This window comes from Sitophilus oryzae, unplaced genomic scaffold (assembly GCF_002938485.1).
Source record: "Sitophilus oryzae breed Bouriz unplaced genomic scaffold, Soryzae_2.0 scaffold_980_pilon_pilon, whole genome shotgun sequence".
Classification (NCBI taxonomy): Eukaryota; Metazoa; Arthropoda; class Insecta; order Coleoptera; family Curculionidae; genus Sitophilus; species Sitophilus oryzae.
The window spans coordinates 69,221-75,220 of record NW_022147617.1 but is presented as its reverse complement, the minus strand read 5'-3'; positions in this window follow the sequence as shown (position 1 = coordinate 75,220).

Sequence of the window (6,000 nt, the reverse complement as noted above, 5' to 3'; positions counted from 1 at the left end):
CGTTATTTATATAGACCTAGGTAGATTTTAAAAAGTGACACAGGTACAATTAATAATATATTAGTTCGTCATAAAAGTTGCTGTCACGACATCGAACAATAAAATTAAAATAAAATTCAAAATTGCAAAATAAATTAAAATTACACTAAAACAAACGGAGAGAAGAAACGCAAGTATATACCAAATTTAAATCTAACTCGAACCCAGGAAATAAATATCATATTAGTGGTACCTATATTATGTGGTACCACCTGATATTTTGGTACCATAATATTGTAAATGTCACTGAAGACTGTAGTATACCACCAACGTAAGAAACAATCGAACGCCATGACATGGTATCGCCGTAATAATATGGTACTCATATATTAAGGTACCACTTTATATACATCATAGTTCAATAATATTACAATGTAACCAGATACGTAGTATACTAAGTTTGAGCCCAATCGAACGCGCCAGGAAATGGTATCGTAATATGGTACTATATTATAATACCACTTTATATGCATCATAGTACCATCATATTACAAATGTCATCGAAAATACGTAGTATCCCAAGTTTAAGCCCAACCGAACGCTACAAAATCTAATATATAATTATATTATGGTACCCAGCTGATATATGCTTCATGGTACCATAATAATGCAATGTCATCAAAAAATACGCAAGTATATATCAAATATGAGCTCAAATCGAACGCCAGGAAATGCATTGAAATATGCACTATATTAAGGTACCACTTTGAGTATGTATCGCAAACACGCGGTCATGAATGAAGACGTAGCAATGCTTTTAAACCAAAATTCCAAATTAAACGTGGCGTGTACCAGCCATGCGTTCCCCAAAATATGCCCCACAGCCCATGCAATATACGAACATGCATACCAAGTTTAAGCCCCATTGCCGCCATGTACCTAATATTGTTATGTCATCAAATATGGTACTATAGAAGGTACCACTTTATATGCTCCATGGTACCATGATATTACAACGTCACTGAAGATATAGTATACCAAGTTTGAGCCCAATCGAACGCCATGTATCGTAATAATATAGTAATTATATTATGCAAGACGAATTTTTTGTACATAATTAAAAAAAAAACGGCGTCGAGTTGGCTTGAAAAGGACGATCGATGACATTTCCATATAACTTGAGATATAAAATGACAGCGATATTCATTTATTAAAGCATCAAGCACCGTTTTCCCGATTATATGATATGAACTTGGTATGAACACAACCGAACGTCAGGAAGTGGTAATTGGCACACAGAACAATAATTCTATTGGCATTGTCGCCGGAATTACAAATGAAAATTCAGGATCCAATTATACAATCAAACGTCAGGAAGTGATTGTAATTTAGCCCATAAGATTTAATTCCAACTAATATGGCAAACTGAAAAAAACAGCTCTGATCTATTTTAATATGTTTAAAATGATGTAGCAAATTTGAGGTAGGCTTTATCAGGAAGTATTATTTTGGATATGAATTACACAATGACAACACTGCACAAAATTCTTTAAATTTTGTTTTGTAGAAAACTACTTTCTTTAAATCTCGACACTCTGGCCATGTGTAGCGAAACTACCACATCGGGTATTGCCTGATTTGAGACAGGCTTTTAAAGCCCGTCTCCTTTTGCTACCTACAATTTTGGCTACGTAACGAAGCTTCTGTTGCGTAGCTAGATATTCTGTGCCACCACTGACGTCGTGGACCTCTGTGAGATTCTTAGACTTGCCGTGGGACAAATTGTTAAAATGTAACTTGTACATCGAAGCCTTTACCGAAGAAATCCAGCGCTGCCTGTTTTGGGCTAAGATCAGTTTCAAAGGAACTTAACTCATCAACAAGCATACGCAGAACATGTCCAAACCATTTTAAGCTAGATTTTCCGATTCGATCTAGTACTGATGCATCTGGGCGATACGCCTCGACCTCGATGTTTCGTCTTTTTTTCCATCCTAGATATACCTGCACTTCTTCTAAGGTAGTCCATTTCAACAACTTGGATTTTGCGCTTCGCGTCTGCACTCAGAGTCCACAGCTCTGAACCATAGCAAAGAACTGACTCCACCAATGTTCTTCCATGGTGGTCGAAGGCTGGTAACGGATCTCAAGGAGATACTCCAATGTCGAGTAGGAGTATTTCATCAAAAACTGAGAAATGTCCACTGTTTCATAAGCTCTGCCAGCAAGTCCTATTTTCTACGTCCTCGAAGGCTCATGAGAGCCGCGTGACCACTGGTACTGTATGGCATCCAATGGATGGGTGTTATGCAGCTAACAGGAAAAGGGCGAAGGCGAGATTCCGGCGCCTCAAAACCGGTTCTCTCGGCTAAGGATGGGCATCCCTACAGAAAGGCCCCTGGTCCTCCAGGTTGGGGGTTGAGGCAACGGGCTAGCGACCTGTTACTCGGAAAAAAACTTAATTGCTCAAAGAACCCTAAACACGCCTCGGAAATAATAGATCTTATATGTAAATATAGATGTAAAATAACTTTGTTTTGAATAATAGTAATTAATATTACAGGGTCCGGCAATAAAAAAATATAAAAAAAAAAAAAAAAAAAAAAAAAAAAAAAAAAAAAAAAAAAAAAAAACTAAAGAATTTTGTTTAAGTGCAAACCTAGTATGTACCAGAATGTAATTCAGGAAAATATTTTTTTTACTTTGAATATTTATAGGGTGACTAAAAAAAGTGTGAGGATTCTATATTACTTTTTTTAAACAGAACACCTTGCTAGGTATTGCATTTTTGTTTTTTTTCAGATCTCTTTACATAATTCTCAGATATGAGTAAATATATTATTTCGATTAGTTTCAGATATATTACTAATAAAACATACATATTTTTCAGTCTTTCTTATAAAAAATATTAAAAATACAAGAACTGTCCTAAAATCAAAACTATACTAGGTATTTACTTTAGATGGTCTATACTTTGGTATAATTATCGTAAATCTTAAATCATACAGAGTGTTCAAAATTCTACGCCAAACTTTCTAAAATATAAAGTAATTTTCTTCGTTTTTTTTTAATTGAACAACATATAAGTATATTATTTTTTTATTAGATGGAGAATTCAAAAATGAAAATTGTTTGTATTTAGAGTATTTCAAAATTTTTAACAGTTTTGCAGATGTACGCGGTTTTATATATCAAGCCACCCTAATGATTTACTACTAATAGTACAGCCTAACATGATTTGTTCTCTTAATATCTCCGGTTAGAGAGAAGATAGAAAGTTGCGGTTTGCGCTGATATTTTGGAAATTTTGTGCTCTATTTAACTGTGTAAAGAGAAATATAGCCTCCTGTTTAAATTCTTTATACAAAAGCGCAATATCTGTTATGATGTCAAACAGCGCCCTCTAGCTACCGCGAAAAAAAATATGGAAACAAAATTTATACTGGAGATCATTAAGGAGAGAAAAGCTCTTTCAAAGGAGCCCTAGTTTGTTTAAATCGGGCAACCCAAACCAGCGTTATCCTTATTTTAATAAAATCTTGTGTAAAGTGTAAACTTCCCCCACCACTTTATTTTATGAGATAGAGCAAAATACTCTATATCAAAAAAATTGCAAATTTCTCGACGATTACAATACTAATATTTAAAATACCTATTCACCTGCATATTTTTGAGAAAACCCCTGTTTTCTGATAGGCTATCAGAGAAACGCCCCCCGACATTTTTCGAACTTGAAAATAATTTCCAGCGATTTCTCTTGGTCGATTTACTTATTAATTTTTTTTTTCTCAAAGTTATACGATAAGTATAACGTCCATTCGGCGTCCATTCTTAGTTGGCCACCCGGTACATAATACAACTTTACTACAAATTTTCTGTTTTTGTGGCATTGGAAAAGATTTTCTTTAAAGTAGTTTCTTTTACATTTAAAAAAATTAACCAATATATTTTTTTTAAACAATGATCTCTTTCAGAGATAATGTTTCACTAATATAGAAATTTGTTAATAATACCTGTAATAAAGTTGCAAATTTTTGGTAACCTAAAAAATGCTAATTTCGCCATTAGTCTATTTAGTCTGTTCAGAGAAAGCTCTTGTTTTTTTCGGTTACAAACAGTAACAATTAGACAAAACGCAAAGGTGTGTCATCTTAACAATAACATTAAATTTAGTGCCTACTTGTAACCGTTCTGAATAGTTTCAAAAGCGACTATTCATATAAGTGGTACCGCCGATGATTCTAAGGAATGCGCAAATACAGTAACGGCGATGAGGGCATGTTATAATTAATTTCGGTCTTCTCCAGTTCCTCTTACATTCTAATTTTCTTGCACCATTCACCATATTTAAACCACTTAGTATAACTCACCGTATATTTTTATTTTATCTATACCTAACGTATATAGAGAAAGTGGTGATCACAACAAAATATATATATACAGGGTGTTTCAAAGCAAATGCGAAAAATTTCAGCGGGTAATACCTTGTTCAAAATAAAGGGTAGTTTGTTTTATAAACGTTGGGTCAAAAGTCAACCAGATATCGCGGTACAAAAATGGCGGCAAAATAATGTTTTATTTTTTATCTTGAAAACGAAAAGAGATAGACTAATGAAATTTTATGGAAGCATTACTGTTATGAAAACACACTTTCTGGTAATTTTTTTACTTTTTTAAAATGAGTGGAAGGGGCTGAAATAAACTACCCCTATCATTCTTGTTAACGAAATTTATAGAAAAATCTTATCAAACACATGCAAAAAAAATTAATTTGGATAGTTTAGTTTGTTCAGAAACTTTTTTATCTCTCGTATTTTTTTAATAAAACTCACCGATTTGAAATTAAAAAATAAAATGTAAAGCATTACATGTCAGGACAAAAAACATTTTCTAATAAAGAATCTAGTGGGCTGCTGTAATTTTTTCAGGAAAAAACCTAGTCGGCCGTTGTTACTTTTTAAGATGTTCCTAATATTATTTTATTTGACATTACTCTACTGCAATACGTTATTATCTAGGTGATTATTATTATCGTTATTATCACTAGATTCTTAATCTAAAAATGTTTTTTGTCCTGACATGTAATGCTTTACATTTTATTTTTTAATTTCAAATCGATGAGTTTTATCAAAAAAACACAAGAGATAAAAAAGTTTCTAAACAAACTAAACTATCAAAATTAATTTTTTTGCATGAGTTTGATAAGATTTTTCTTTAAATTTCGTTAACAAGAATGATAGGGGTAGTTTATTTCAACCCCTTCCACTCATTTTAAAAAAGTGAAAAAATTACCAGAAAGTGTGTTTTCATAACAGTAATGCTTCCATAAAATTTCATTAGTCTATCTCTTTTCGTTTTCAAGATAAAAAATAAAAACATTATTTTTCCGCCATCTTTGTACCGCGATATCTCCCTAATGGTTTACTTTTTACCCAACGTTTATAAAGCAAACTACCCTTTATTTTGAACAAGGAATCACCCCTTGAAGTTTTTTGCATTTGTTTTGAAACACCCTGTATAGTATTGATAAAATAATTTATGAAAATAAGGGATTGGTTTCTGGTCAAGCTTTTGATCTATTCTTTATACAGGGTGTCTCAGAAATAAATGCAAGTACTTTAAGGGGTGGTAGATCTGGCCAAAAGAAACATATTTTCTCTTGACCATTTTTAAAATATTTTTTTTACTTTATTTGATTGAAAATGGCACTCTGAATATAGTGACATATCATATGTCAACTTTTGATATTTGCTCATATGGTTTATATGAGATTGAACATGTGGTTCATAATGCCAATTTGATTCGAAATAACAAGTGTGTGGTACCAAATTATTCGTAAAAAAACTTTCATGCTTTTTCCAACTATGCTAATGAGCCACCCTCGTTCCATTTGAAAAAATTGATATATTTTAAAAATACGATTTGGGCATATTTTAACCGGCCATCGGCCAGGACCAGACACGAAAAACATTAGACGATCAAATCTATTTTTCCAAGGCACCTAGATTAAAAATAAATTAG